The 15,019-nt window shown below is 38.2% G+C and overlaps 1 long non-coding RNA gene and 1 pseudogene across 2 annotated transcripts in view; both read right to left on the bottom strand.

Annotated features, from left to right (window-relative positions):
* The window catches only part of LOC309806291, a 100,026-nt gene that overhangs the window by 15,343 nt on the left and 69,664 nt on the right, over positions 1-15,019 (bottom strand). The window lies entirely within an intron of this gene.
* LOC309806334 (large ribosomal subunit protein uL11-like) lies at positions 12,007-14,360 on the bottom strand (annotated as a pseudogene). Its single transcript has one exon. The product of its transcript is annotated as a large ribosomal subunit protein uL11-like (transcript).

Raw genomic sequence — 15,019 nt, 5'->3', positions numbered from 1 at the left:
TGCTCCGCAGCGGAAGAGGCCACAGCACTGAGAGGCCCGTGTACCGAAAAAAAAAAAAAAAAAGATAATGTGGAGTGTAATGCCTTGTAACACATCACCCAAGCCTTGTGCTAAGTTGTTCCCAATCCAATAAATGGCCACCCTTGATTTTCAGATGCCAGTTGGTGTAACTATACGTATTTTCGTCTAGTGCAAGTTTCTGCATTTTTTTCTGCCAGGATATAAAAGTCTTTAGTTGTATTTTGGCATTTCTCTCCAATATTCTTTAAACATCACCAATAGTACTTCGTAAGTCGCTTACAGAAGTCATTCCAACCAAAGAATAAAGTTCAGCTAGATCTGGACACGTTCCCTGATTTAAATTATCTAGGTACCCTTATTCCCTGCTACTCTATTTGGACTTCCCTCAACTTCCTACTTCCCTACGACTCATATTTCTCTATTAATATTTGAGATTTAGTTTGCAGAAACTAACACAACATTGTAAATCAATCGTGCTTCAATAAAACAAATTAAAAAATTTTTTAAAATACTGCCATCTAATCACTTAAAAATGACCTCACCAATGTACAGAAAAAAGAGGAAAGAAACACATCATCAACAACAGATGAGTTAGTGTGGTAGCTTTATATGTAATTTTTTTCTTTTTTCTATTTTCTAAAAATATGGAAATATTTTTCACTTCTATTTCAGTTCAACCAGACATGGATTAGGCTCAAACTAAGAATTCACCAGACTATAGGAAATCTTATACCACTGCATGTGTAAAATATATTTTTACTTAACAAATATTGATTCAGCCTCTATTACTTACTAATGAAGAAAGAGCGAAAAGGTTCCCAAATGGAACAGTCTTACTGCAGTTTGGAGAAACCAGTCATATTTTGTCCCTACAGCCTGTGTGTACCTGTTCTCCAGGTGAAATGCCCTTCTTCCATTTCCACCTCTCTACATTCTTACTCACCTTCCAAGGCCAATTTCAAATGCTAATTTACCAACGAAATCTGCCCTAATCCCCTCATCTAAATATGCCTTTGACAATTCAGAAGTCCCATCATATCCTGCCTTAAGATCAACTGTGTATGTTGAGGCCTTATGGGATGGGGGATATGTCCTTTATAGGCAAAAAATGTATTTAAGTCAGTGTTCTTAGATTCTCCATAGGACCTAGCATGATATGCCATAAATACGTTCTGAAAAAAAGGAAACAATTAAAGGTAATTAATCTACCCTGTTAACACTTCCCTATTCAGGAAGTAAATCAGCCCTCTCAAATCACAGATAGAACACGAGAGAGAATACTAAACCCTGGCTGGGATAGTTAGGAGGATTAACTTTTTTCCACCTTTTTCTCTAGTCAGATTGGTTCTTTTGTGTAGAAACAATGTCCTCATTGGTAGGTTGGTAGCTCTTAATCTCAGCTGGATGGAATTTCATCTTGCTTTCAGCTGGATAGAAGTAGGCTGGCTATATGCTTGTTAGTATTTAAGAAGTCCCTTACCTTGGGGGGTAGCACTTTTTATGCCTGGTTTTTCCTAAAGTTGAGATGGCATCCCAGGCAGAGGGCCTTCTTTCTGAAGAGTGTAGGGTTGCTATTAATCAAATAGCATCTTATGAGCTGCATGTCAGTGATGCTTATTTATCTATGGTTAGTATGGGTCCTTGAGCCACTGTGAGGGAGGTTTCAGTTCTGATCTGGATAATATATCTTATATATCCTTTCTAATTGTGGTTATGGCCATGTTTGTTGTTTGATACTAGATGTAACAACAATTTAGTGGCTGGGATTTTGCTTCTCTGTGGCCCAATAATTTACAGCTGTGATTGCAAATTGTGGGCTATTATTGGGAGAATCACAGTTCTTTTCCAGAGGATTCCCAAAACTTGTATGGGCATCAGACACTGTTATAAATAATTTTTCACCCGTCTGCTATTTTAGAGCTAATGTAGATGTGGTAGGGTTAATGAAATAGATTGACTTTACAACGTCACTTAATTTATGCTGGACTTCTGCTACTTGTCGACGTAATTACTGGTTATAGTGCTAGCATATAGGGTTCATAAATCTGACCCTTAAAGAGGCCTAATAGCAAAATGCTAGGCACCAGCATATTAGAATCTGAGTGGCTTCTCTTTGAAGTAGGCTGGGTTCAGGGAGGCAACTGGGGCCTTCTGGAAGTCAAAGAACAAACTGAGGACCCTGGACTGAACAAAGAAGGCCTCTTTTGGATAGCCGCAGAGACAACAAAGTGAGTTTGTGTGAGATTACAGTCTTAAACATAGACTTCTCTCACCTCCAGTCTCTCCCTATTCTTATCCCTGTCCTAGGTCTGTTATTACATTGAAGATACAGAAGTGCCTTCTTTTCATACATTTTTCCAAGACCAAGCTGAGGTGAAGAGGGAGCATGCAAAGCAGTTCATAAAATATCTAAGAAAATATAAGTGTAAAGTCTGCCTTCCGGTGATTAAGGTGACTATGTAACTTTGTTATGATGATCTCCATGGGGCCTTTGCTGGGTCTAGAGAACTAAATTATTAGTTGCTACCTGACTTGTTAGCTTACTCATGTTCCTACATGGGATTTGAGGGCAAGCATGTGTCTTCTTTGTAGCCTCTTCATATCATTTTGAGTAAACTTTAGCCGCTAAATGTATGTTTGGCTTTTCTCAAGGAGCCATACAAAGTGTCATCTCTGGACCAGCAGCACCAGCATGACCTGGGAGCTCACTGGAGATGCAGATTCATTGACCCCACTCTGATAAACTGAATCAGACTCTCTAAGGATGGGGCCCAAGGAGCTGTGTCTTACCAAGCTCTCCAGATGATTCTAATCCTCTGTATAGTTTGAGAAGAACTACTGGTCTCTTCCTAGAGCTGTTAGTATCCTATATTCGACCTTTAATTCAGATGTACGCTCAGGTATTTAATGCAGCCGTCTCTTCGATGTAGTAAAACAAACTTTTTTTCACTGGAACAGACACTAAAGAAACAATCTGAGCCTTAGTCGAAGGTATTACATTTAGAAACATTCCTACTTATCTGAGGGGGTTCTTTTAACTCCAGGTCTATAAAGAAAACTAAATGTCTGGTGACTGAACTGAACCACCATCCAAAGCTAATGAAATCCCAAAGCTAATGGAAGAGTTCATATAACCGTGCTAGTGGTACCCATGCTTTGCAGAACATTAAAGTCACCTGGGGAGCTTTTAAAAGCCCTACTCCTCTGTACCAATTAAGTCAGAATGTCTGCAGTTGAAAGCCAGACATCAGTATTTAAGGTGCTCCACTGATTCCATTGTGCCAGGGAAGTGTGGAAATCATTGACCTCTGCGAACCTAGTCATAATTCTACCCAAGAAGTAGGATGTAACCAAGCTGTGCCTCAGGTAGGGTAGTGACTCCCCTGTTTCTCTCCAACAGAGGCCTGATATAGATAACTGGGGAACTGGCAAACAAGCTATAGAGTCTGCTCTGCAGTTGGAGAAAGCATTAAACACGCTGCTGCAAGAACTGAAGACCTTGGCTTCTAAGAATAAAGAAACCAATGTAAGTAGTAAACTGGTTCTGAAAGCAGCGTCATCTTTCACTTCTGGATTATGGCTTGCTTTTGGGAAAGAGCCCAAGGCAATGGATTATCTAATGTGTCCATTTCCCCCGAAGGAAATAGATGAACTTACTTCTTGGAGTAGTTGGGACGTGGGAGGAGTAGGTGTCCTGGTAAGGAGAAATGCAACTCAATACAAGATGGGAAGACGACTTTTCAGGAATAACGCACTCTGGATATAAATAAACACATCTTGAGAACCACTGTCCTAGACTGCCCCTACAAAAGGGAATGTCAGTGGTGACCTATTCTATAGACTTCTCTGAAGTATTCTCAGTTAATAGTGAGCACTCTACCTCGCAGTGGTAACTTATTTCTCACCAACCCTTTAACTTTTCTGGAAGTCGAAGTGAAGAAAATGACCTAGTAGAAAAGTTTTCAACCTAGATGCATACTGGACTCGCTGCGGAGCCCTGAAAATGATCAAATGCCTGAGCCTTATGCCAGAACACTAAAATTTAAATGCTTGAATGGGGTCTGGGAGCCTACTCAAAACTTACATGTCATTGAGATAGGGTGGAAAAACATTGCAGTAGTAGCTTATTACTTCAATTAATCTGTACTTTTGATGAGTTGCCTTAACACTCATACTCACTGAAAGTGGATGTTTGTATTCATCTGGAGGTCTTGAAGGTCATAGATCAGTGCTCTTTGAACTTCAATATGCATATGAATTGCCTAGTTGCTTCTTAAAATATAGATTCTGATTTAGTAAGCCTGGAAGAGATTCAGGATTCTGCATTTCTGACAAGCTCCTAGGACTGCTGGACTAGGACTGAGCTATAATTTGGGTAGCTAGATCTTAGATTGCCTCCCATTGCAGACAAGGGCCTTGATGAGTTCTTCCTTGTTTTATTTCTGTAGCTCTCACGCTTCATGAAGAAGTTCCTGGATGAACAGACCAGGAACATAAGCTATCTGGAATACCAGCTTAACTATCAGAAGGACTTAGAAAAGGCGGCCCAGAGTGAAGGACAGCCTGAAAAGGCTGCTGAAGCATCTGAAACATCAGGTAAAGAGACAACATCTGAAGGCAACACAGCAAATCTTCCCACCCAGCAGGTCCTAAAGTCAGCTACTTAAGAATCTTGATCTTCTCCATTTGACAGAAGTGTGCTTTCTTTTTCACCTCACAAATAAATCTGTTTTGCATTACAATTATGTGTAAAGAGATTGATATTGGAGCACAAGAAGGGTTAGGTTCATTAATGTGAGTTTGGTGAAAGCTTCCTGAGGTACAGTGGGTGCACTTAAAAAAAAAAAAAAAAAAAAAAAAAAGGCTTTTCTCAACACCCAGATACAGAGTCGGGATTTGGTAAATACAGCTAGTCCAAATGGATAAAGCAGAAATGAAGTAGTGAAACCTTAGGTCTCCCTAATGTTCTCCTCCCCCAGCTTGTATACACATCTTAAGTTTACAAAATAGTAGGGTTTTCTAAGTAAATGCAAAGCTAAAACTTAAACAAGAACTCTTGGTCTAGAAGGGGTGACTCTCACTTGAAAGATATACAGTGACTAGGCAGCTGCAACCCAGGTGCATTTCCACAGCTGGAGGTAGGCATAGGGAACAGGAGGGTACCTAGGCAATTAAGACACTACAGACAAGTGTTGGGATGGCCCGCCCCCCTCCACTGTGGGCTACCTAGCAGCTACTGGGGTAATTGCTTTCAGGAGCAAACAATGAGCATGCAAGCTTGGATCAGACCCAAGGCCCTCAGGTGGCTAGTACCACCTGGGAAGAAAGGGGGCGCTATAGGATTGTGTCCTGGCTTTAAAACTGACCAGCTCCATGGCCTTGAATAAGTTTTTATTTACCTCACTCATTGATACAGTTTAGTCATCTGTAAAGTAGGATTAATATTACTTAGTTCATAAAGTTAATAAGAGGATTAAGTATGTGAAGTATCTAAAGACAGCACCTGCTCAGATTATGTATTCTGTCATTTGTATAATAAACAGTGCCATTTCTTAAACTTGGAAAGCCAGTACATAATGGAAGCACTTAGAATAAGAAAACATGTCACTGAAATTGAGACAGAATCTTAAAACATTTACTATTAGAAGTATCTTGTTCTACATATTTAATCATCACCACAAGCCTATGAGATAGGTTCTTTTTTATCTCCATTTTACAGATGACACTGAGACAAAGCAGTAACTTACCCAAAGTCATACTGCTACTTAGTGGTGGAGCTGAGGAAGGATTAATTAACTGTCTGATAAATATTCTCTATTATGGTGTTCATGAAAAGTGATGTTGAATTGCTTAAAAAGCTTAACTGATTTCAACTTTTATGTTTATGTTTTGCTAAAACTACTTATTTTTGAACCATGCTTCTTTCATTTTATTTATTTATTTATTTATTTTTTTTTTTTTTTTGCGGTATGCGGGCCTCTCACTGTTGTGGCCTCCCCCGTTGCGGAGCACAGGCTCCGGACGCGCAGGCCCAGCAGCCATGGCTCACGGGCCCAGCCGCTCCGCGGCATATGGGATCCTCCCAGACCGGGGCACGAACCCGCATCCCCTGCATCGGCAGGCGGACTCTCAACCACTGCGCCACCAGGGAGGCCCTCATTTTATTTTTTAAAATTGTGTTAAGAATACTTAACTTGAAATCTACCCACTTACATTTTTAAGTGCCCAATACAGTATTGTTGGGACTTCCCTGGTGGTTCAGTGACAAAGAATCTGCCTTCCAATGCAGGGGACACAGGTTCCATCCCTGGTCAGAGGACAAAGATCCCACAGGCCACGGGGCAACTAAGCCCACACACCACAACTACTGAGCTTGCACGCCTCAACTAGAGAGAGAGAGAGAGAGAGAGAGAGAGAGAACCCGCGTGCCACAACGAAGAGCCCCCGCGCCGCAAGGAAATATCCCACGTGCCTCAACGAAGATCCCACCTGATGCAACTAAGACTCAACGCTGCCATAAATAAATAAATAAATAAATAAATAAATAAATAAAATTTTAAAAAAATACAGTCTTGAAACTATAGGTACTATGTTGTAAACAGATCTTTAGAACTTATTCATCTTGCATAACTGAAACTTTATACGAACTGAACAGCCCCCCACGTCCCCTTTCTTTTGAATGTATGTCCATGTTTACTCTGTTCTTCTATTCATTCCTATGTTGCATGAAAGTTTTTAGCAGGTCATTACTACTGCAATCACTGTGCAAAAATCCATATGCCATGTATGCTTTAAAATGTTCAATGCCCACTTGTTATGTTACATTTGTATTAATAAAGATTGCACATTAAAAAAAAAAGTATCGGGCTTCCCTGGTGGCACAGTAGTCGAGAGTCTGCCTGCCGATGCGGGGGACACGGGTTCATGCCCCGGTCTGGGAAGATCCCACATGCCGCGGAGTGGCTGGGCCCGTGAGCCATGGCCACTGAGCCTGCGCGTCCGGAGCCTGTGCTCCGCAGCGGAAGAGGCCACAACAGTGAGAGGCCCGCGTACCGCAAAAAAAAAAAAAAAAAAAAAAAAAAAAGTATCTTGTTCTAAAGGGAATAGTCAACCACATAGTGGACTTCTTTTCCTACCTCTTCACACCTTTTCTACAAGTCACACATCTTGAAAATCACTGCCACGGTGAGCTTGTCACCACTGGAGAAATACTAGTTTACAAAGCATTCTTGAATAAATTCTCACTTTTATAATTACTAATTTATATCCAATTTTATACTTGTTAATGAGTGATAGAAATTCACATTGAATTGGGAATAAGACAAGACTGCATTATGCTCAGCACTACTTATTGTTTTTTCTGAATGTTCTCAAGCAGCGTTTCTCAACCTCAGTACTACTGACATTTTGAGGCAAATGACCCTTGTTATGTGGAGTAATCCTTTGCATTGTAAGGTGTCTAGCAGCATCCCTGGCCTCTACCTACTAGATGGAACCTTCTCCAGTTGTGGGAAAACTGTTTCCAGACATTGTCAAATATCTCTTGAGAGGCAAAAATCACCCTGTTTGAGCACCACTATTATAGGCAATGCAAGAGAAAAGCTAAAGGAAAAGATCTGTTTGAAAAAAACTTATTTAATGTGATATGATTATAACTAGAACTGAAAAACTATTATAACTTACAAGAAAGTTATAAACTTTATAACTTACAAGAAAGTTATAAACTTCATAACTTACAAGAAAGTTATAAACTTCATAACTTACAAGAAAGTTATAAACTTTATAACTTACAAGAAAGTTATAAACTTACTAAATCAGTTATAATCTGAAAGTTATCAACTTTCTTGTAAGTTATAAGTTATCCTGCATCCTGGCTGGATGCAGGATGAATATCTACAAATAAACTTTTCATATATAGTATCAACAAATAGAATATTTTTAAAAAGATATCTTGTTTAGCCACAAATACCAATACATAAAATATCTAGGAATAATTTTAACAGAAGTAGCTTGGAACCTTTATAAAATAAAACTAAAATGTTTCCTGAAAGAAAGAAGCTTTGAATAATGAAAAGAGAAGAGGAAGATTAAATTTGAAAATTGTGACACCTTCCAAATCAAAGGTCTAAAGCAATTTTGTTCATGATCCTAACAGGATTTTGAGGGTTTAGACAGTTTAGTACTAAAGAGTAAGCTCCGGTCATGGGGACAAACATGGGAACACACATAAAACTTCCTTAACATCATTAGTCACTGGGAAATACAAACCCCAAAATCACAATGAGTCACTATATACTCATCAGAATGGCTAAAATTAAAATGACTATCAACACCATATGCTGGCAAGGTGGTGAAATAACTGAATCTCTCACACATTGTTGGTGAGAATGTAAAGTGGTACAATCACTTTGGGAAAAGACATGTCATTTTATCTTATAAAATAAGCATATACATACCTCATGCCTTTTGGGAGGACACAATTCAGCCCATAATAAATAATAATATTGTTAACTAAAATTGAGTAGAGAAAGCTACAAAGAAAAGAAAGGAAGGAGTTACAAGCTAATTCACTTGATGTTCACAGTAGGAGTCAATAGATGCTGCCTGAACAAAGAGGGTTCTAAGAGTTTTATGTAAAAGTCTAACTATAAAGACAGTCACTAGAATAAAAATATCATAAGGACTATAATTTTTAATATAACAGCCTCCACAGTGAAAGCTTATATAAATACAATCATCATATTACATTTTATTTTGTAACCCTTATGTTAGTCCTTGTTTTCGCCATAGTTTCATTGTTAAATACATTCAGTGTTCACTCCCAGGACTTTTGCTGATGTTTCCCTGATCATTTTTCTGCTTGGGTCAATTTTGTTCCTTGGGAGGTACTTCAGCAAGGCCTAATGCAGATAGTATTCCCACAGTCCATGAATTTGCAGAAATTTTTGCCTGTACCCTTGACACCTGAAGAATATCTTAAGTGGATTTAAAATCCTTGGCTCAAACTTTCCTCAAGTATCTGATAAATATTGTTCTATTTCTGTTAGCATTGACTCTAGCTATGCCAACTTGTCTTTCTTTCCCTTATAAATGACACAATGTCTTTGCCCAGATTCTCAAAGTGTGCCACTAGTGTTAGTAGGCTACATCTTGTGTTGGCAGGGTATGTGTTAGTAGGAGATGTCTTGGTACTGATCATTCTGAGACAGTTTTTTTCCATATCTTGGATATGCTTCTTAATATACAAATTCAAGTCCTATTTCACAGCATTTTCTAATGTTTGCTTTACCCCATTCTTTTGTATTTCCTCCAACTGGAAGAACTCCAATTATTCATATTTTGAATCATTTTTGCCTACCATTTATAACATTTACTTTAAAAATATCTTTTTGCTTATTTCCCTTATACTTCATTTTTTCCATATGTATACACTGTGTCCTGCTGTGCTTTCTATAGAGTCTATTTCTTCTTATGCTATTTGTAATTTAGTCTTTATTTATGAAATGAATCTGTTTCTTCCATTTCTTTCCTAAATTTTACTAGGTACTATTTCAAACCTTCCTATTGACTGACCATCAGCTTCCTTTGGTGGCCAAGTCTTCCCTGTGTTAATGTATCTTTTTTTTTTTTTTTTTTTTTTGCGGTACACGGGCCTCTCACTCTTGCAGCCTCTCCCGTTGCGGAGCACAGGCTCCGGACGCGCAGGCTCAGCGGCCATGGCTCACGGGCCCAGCCGCTCTGCGGCATGTGGGATCTTCCCAGACCGGGGCACGAACCCGTGTCCCCTGCATCGGCAGGCGGACTCTCAACCACTGCGCCACCAGGGAAGCCCTATCTATTTATTTTTTAAAGGTTACACTCCATTTACAATTATTACAAGATATTGGCTATACTCCCCAAGTTGTACAATACATCTTTGTAGCTTATCATACACCCAATAGTTTGTACCTCCCACTCCCTCACCCCTTCACCCTTCCCCACACTGGTAACCACTAGTTTTCTCTGTATCTGTGAGTCTGCTTCTTTTTTGTTATGTTCACTAGTTTATTGTATTTTTTTAGATTCATGTATAAGTGATATCACGCAGTATTAGTTTTTCTCTGTCTGATGTATTTCACCTAGCATTATGCCCTCCAAGTCCATACATGTTGCTGCAAATGGCAAAATGTCATTTTTTTTATGGCCGAGTAGTATCCCATTGTGTCTATGTGTGTGTGTGTATATATATATATATATATATATATATATATATATATATATATATATGTATATATACCACATTTTCTTTATCGAGTCATCTGTTGATAGATATTTAGGTTGCTTCCATACTTCGGCAATTGTAACTAATGCTGCTATGAACGTTGGGGTCCATGTATCAATACCTTTTGGAATTAGTGATTTTGGTTTTTTTCAATATTTACCCAGGAGTGGGATTGCTGGTTCATATTGTAGTTCTATTTTTAGTTTTTTGAGAAACCTCCATACTGTTTTCCACAGTGGCTGCACCAATTTACATTCCTACCAACACTGTAGGAGGGTTCCCTTTTCTCCACATCCTCGCCAACATTTGTTATTTGTGTTCTTTTTGATGATAGCCATTCTGACCAGTATGAGGTGATATCTCATTGTGGTTCTGATTTGCATTTCCCTGATTATTAGTGATGTAGAGCATCTTTTCATGTGCCTGTTGGCCATCTGCATTTCTTCTTTGGAAAAATATATATTCAGTCCTTCTGCCCATTTTTTTATTTTTATTTTTTTGATGTTGAATTGTATGAGCTGTTTATATATGTTGAATATTAACCCCTTATAGGTCATATCATTTGCAAATATTTTCTCCCATATCCCCTCCCATTAAGCAGGTTGACTTTTTGTTTTGTTGATGGTTTCCTTTGCTGTGAAAAACTTTTAGTTTTATTTAGGTCCCATTTGTTTACTTTTGCTTTTGTTTCCTTTGCTTTAGGAGAGGGATCCAAAAAAAATATTGCTGCAATTTATGTCAAAGAGTGTTCTACCTATGTTTTCCTCAAGGAGTTTTATAGTATCCGGTCTTACATTTAGGTCTTTAATCCATTTTGAGTTTATTTGGTATATGGTGTTAGAGAGTGTTCTAATTTCATTCTTTTACATGTAGCTGTCCAGTTTTCCCAGCACCACTTATCGAAGAGACTGTCTTTTCTCCATTGTATATTGTTGCCTCCTTTGTCATAGATTAATTGACCATAGTGCATGGGTTTATTTCTGGGCTGTCTTTCCTGTTCCAGTCTATGTGTCTGTTTTTGTGCCAGTACCATACTGTTTTGATTACTGTAGCTTTGTAGTATAGTCTGAAGTCAGGGAGTGTGGTTCTTCCAGCTCTGTTCTTTCTCTAGATTGTTTTGACTATTTGGGGTCTTTTATGTTTCCATACAAATTTTAAAATTATTTGTTCTAGTTCTGTGAAAAATGCCATTGGTATTTTTATACGGATTGCATTGAATCTGTAGATTGCATTGGGTAGTATGGTCATTTTAACAATATTGATGCTTCCAATCCAAGAACACAATATATCTTTCCATCTGTTAGTGTCATCTTCAATTTCTTTTATCAGTGTCTTATAGTTTTCCAAGTACAGGTGTTTTGCCTCCTGAGGTATTTTATTTTATTTTATACCTAGGTTTATTCCTAGGTATTTTATTCTTTTTGATGTGATGGTAAATGGGATGTTTCCTTAATTCCTCTTTCTGATAGTTCATTGCTAGTGTATAGAAATGCAACAGATTTCTGTATATTAATTTTGCATCCTGCAACTTTACCAAATTCATTGATGAGCTCTAGTAGTTTTCTGGTGGCATTTTTTCAGATTTTCTGTGTATAGTATCACGTCATCTGCAAACAGTGACAGTTTTACTTCTTCCTTTCCAATCTGGATTCTTTTCATTTATTTTTCTCCTCTGATTGCTATGGCTAGGACTTCCAAAACTACGTTGAATAAAATTGGTGAGAGTGGACATCCTTGCCATGTTCCTGATCTTAGAGGAAATGCTCTCAGCTTTTCACCATTGACTATGATTTCCATTTGCATGGAATACCTTTTTCCATCCCTTCACTTTCAGTCTGTATGTGTCCCTAGATCTGAAGTGAGTCTCTTGTAGGCAGCATATATACAAGTCTTGTTTTTGTATCCATTCAACCACTCTGTGGCTTTTGGTTGAAGCATTTAGTCTGTTTACATTTAAGGTAATTATCACTGTTTATGTTCTTACTGCCATTTTGTTAATTGTTTGGGATTTGTTTTTGTTACTGCCATTTTGTTAATTGTTTGGGATTTGTTTTTGTATGTCTTTTTTTGCTATTCTTCTTCTTTTGTTCTCTTCTCCTGTGATTTGATGACTACCTTTCGTGTTATGTTTGGATTCCTTTTTCTTTTTTATGTGTATATCTATTATAGGTTTTTGGTTTGCAGTTACCATGAGGTTTTTTTTTATAGCTGTCTATATACATAATTGTTTTAATTGCTGATCTCTTCATTTCAAGTGCATTTTTAAAACCCTGCATTTTTATTCTCCTCCCCTCATGATTACTGTTTTTGATATAATATTTAATATCTAATTGTTTCATGTATCCCTTAACTGCTTATTGTAAATATAGATGATATTACTACTCTTGTCTTTTATCCTCCCTATGAGTTTTGTTTGTGGATGATTTCCTACCTTTACTGTGTGTTTGCCTTTACTGCTGAGTTTTTCACTTCACAATTTTCTTGTTTCTAGTTGTGGCTTTTTCTTTTTTGCCTAGAGAAGATCCTTTAACATTTGTTGTAAAGCTGGTTTGGTGGTGCTGAACTCTTAATTTTTGCTTGTCTGTAAAGCTTTTGATTTCTCCATCAAATCTGAACAAAAGCCTTGTGGGGTAAAGTATTCTTGGTTGTAGGTTTTCCCCTTTCATCACTTTAAATATGTTGTGCCATTCCCTTCTGGCCTGCAGAGTTTCTGCTGAAAAATTAGCTGATAGCCTTATGGAAGTTCCCTTGTATGATGTCATGTATTTATTTTTTATTGTTTTCTTTCCTATCTGCAACTGCATCAAGATTTTATCCCTCTTTATTCATGTTGGAATGTTATATTGCACTTTTCTTCTGCTTTGGGCTGATATTTTTGTAGGGAGTATTGTTAATCTGTAGGGAAGTTTTGTATCTATTTTCAGGTCCTTTTTTTTACCCTTTTGTTTCCGTAGAGCAGCTTCCTTTGGATGTTTTAGTTGCACAATGCTTTGTCAATTATATTTAAATAAGTCAGATTTTTCTCAGTTAGAAGGAGGATCTTTTGAAGTGAGGGAAGGGGTAGCTTTCCCAGTTTCTCAGTTCAAGAGCTCCCTCTTCTATTGCTATTATAAATTGCACTTCTGGTACTAAGTCTTACCTAAATTTCAGATCTTAACTTGGTTCACAAAGGCTCCCACCATCAGTTCCAAACTTCTATAGTATCTTTACCACCTCTGGTGAAGAAGCACTTTCACCAAGGAATATTGTCCTAATTTCCACTTTCTGACTCCCCTCTTATTTATTTATTTATTGGTCATCAAATAACCCTTTATTTAATTATTTTCCTTTGTAGTTCTTAACTAGCTAGGCATTCCACTGCACCACTGTAGATGTCATCTCTGATGTCGTGAGGGTGGCAGCCATCAACATCGCAACCCACGCACTGGAAAATCCCCAGGATCTCTTTAATGGTTCCAGAGAGTTCTCTAGCTAAAGATCAGTGCCTCATCTGTTGGGCAATGTTGACAATCTCATCAAAAGTGATGTTTCCACTGTGCTTAATGTTTTTCTGCTTCTTTCTGTCTCTTGGCAGTTCTTTGACGGCTTTGATGATCAGGACAGAGGCAGAAGGTACTACCTCAATCTGGGCTGGTGTGTTCTGAATGGTCAGTTTCACTGTAATTCTCAGACCCTTCCAATCACTAGTTGCCTTGGTGATGTCATCACCAACCTCTTTTGGAGACAGACCTACGGAGCCGATATTGCTGGCTAGGGAAAATGTGGCACTGACTTCCCCATCAGTGCACCTCAGATATACAGCTTTTATCTCCTTGGGTTTGAACGTAGGCAGCAAGGTGGAGGCAGCTGGTGTCATATGAACCCATATTTGGGATGACCCAAAAAGGTTGCACCTTGGCTGCTTCAAGCTGAAAGCTGAAAGCTCCCTTCTGTTTTAAAAGTGCTATTTTCTCAGACAGTCTCTTCAACAAGTGGTGCTGGGAAAACTGGACAGGGACATGTAAAAGTATGAGATTAGAACACTCCCTAACACCATACACAAAAATAAGCTCAAAATGGATTAAAGACCTAAATGTAAGGCCAGACACTATGAAACTCTTAGAGGAAAACATAGGCAGAAGACTCTATGACATAAATCACAGCAAGATCCTTTCTGACCCACCTCCTAGAGAAATGGAAATAAAAACAAAAATAAACAAATGGGACCTAATGAAACTTAAAAGCTTTTGCACAGCAAAGGAAACCATAAACAAGACCAAAAGACAACCCTCAGAATGGGAGAAAATATTTGCAAATGAAGCAACTGACAAAGGATTAATCTCCAAGATTTACAAGCAGCTCATGCAGCTCAATAACAAAAAAACAAACAACCCAATCCAAAAATGGGCAGAAGACCCAAACAGACATTTCTCCAAAGAAGATATACAGATTGCCAACAAACACATGAAAGAATGCTCAACATCATTAATCATTAGAGAAATGCAAATCAAAACTACAATGAGATATCATCTCACACCGGTCAGAATGGCCATCATCAAAAAATCTAGAAACAATAAATGCTGGAGAGGGTATGGAGAAAAGGGAATACTCTTGCACTGTTGGTGGGAATGTAAATTGATACAGCCATTATGGAGAACAGTATGGAGGTTCCTTAAAAAACTACAAAGAGAACTACCATACGACCCGGCAATCCCACTACTGGGCATATACCCTGAGAAAACCATAATTCAAAAAGAG

Source organism: Mesoplodon mirus (genome assembly GCF_964341445.2).
Source record: "Mesoplodon mirus genome assembly, chromosome: 6".
Classification (NCBI taxonomy): Eukaryota; Metazoa; Chordata; class Mammalia; order Artiodactyla; family Ziphiidae; genus Mesoplodon; species Mesoplodon mirus.
The sequence above is the reverse complement of the archived record's forward strand: the minus strand, read 5'-3'. Positions and strand labels throughout refer to the sequence as shown.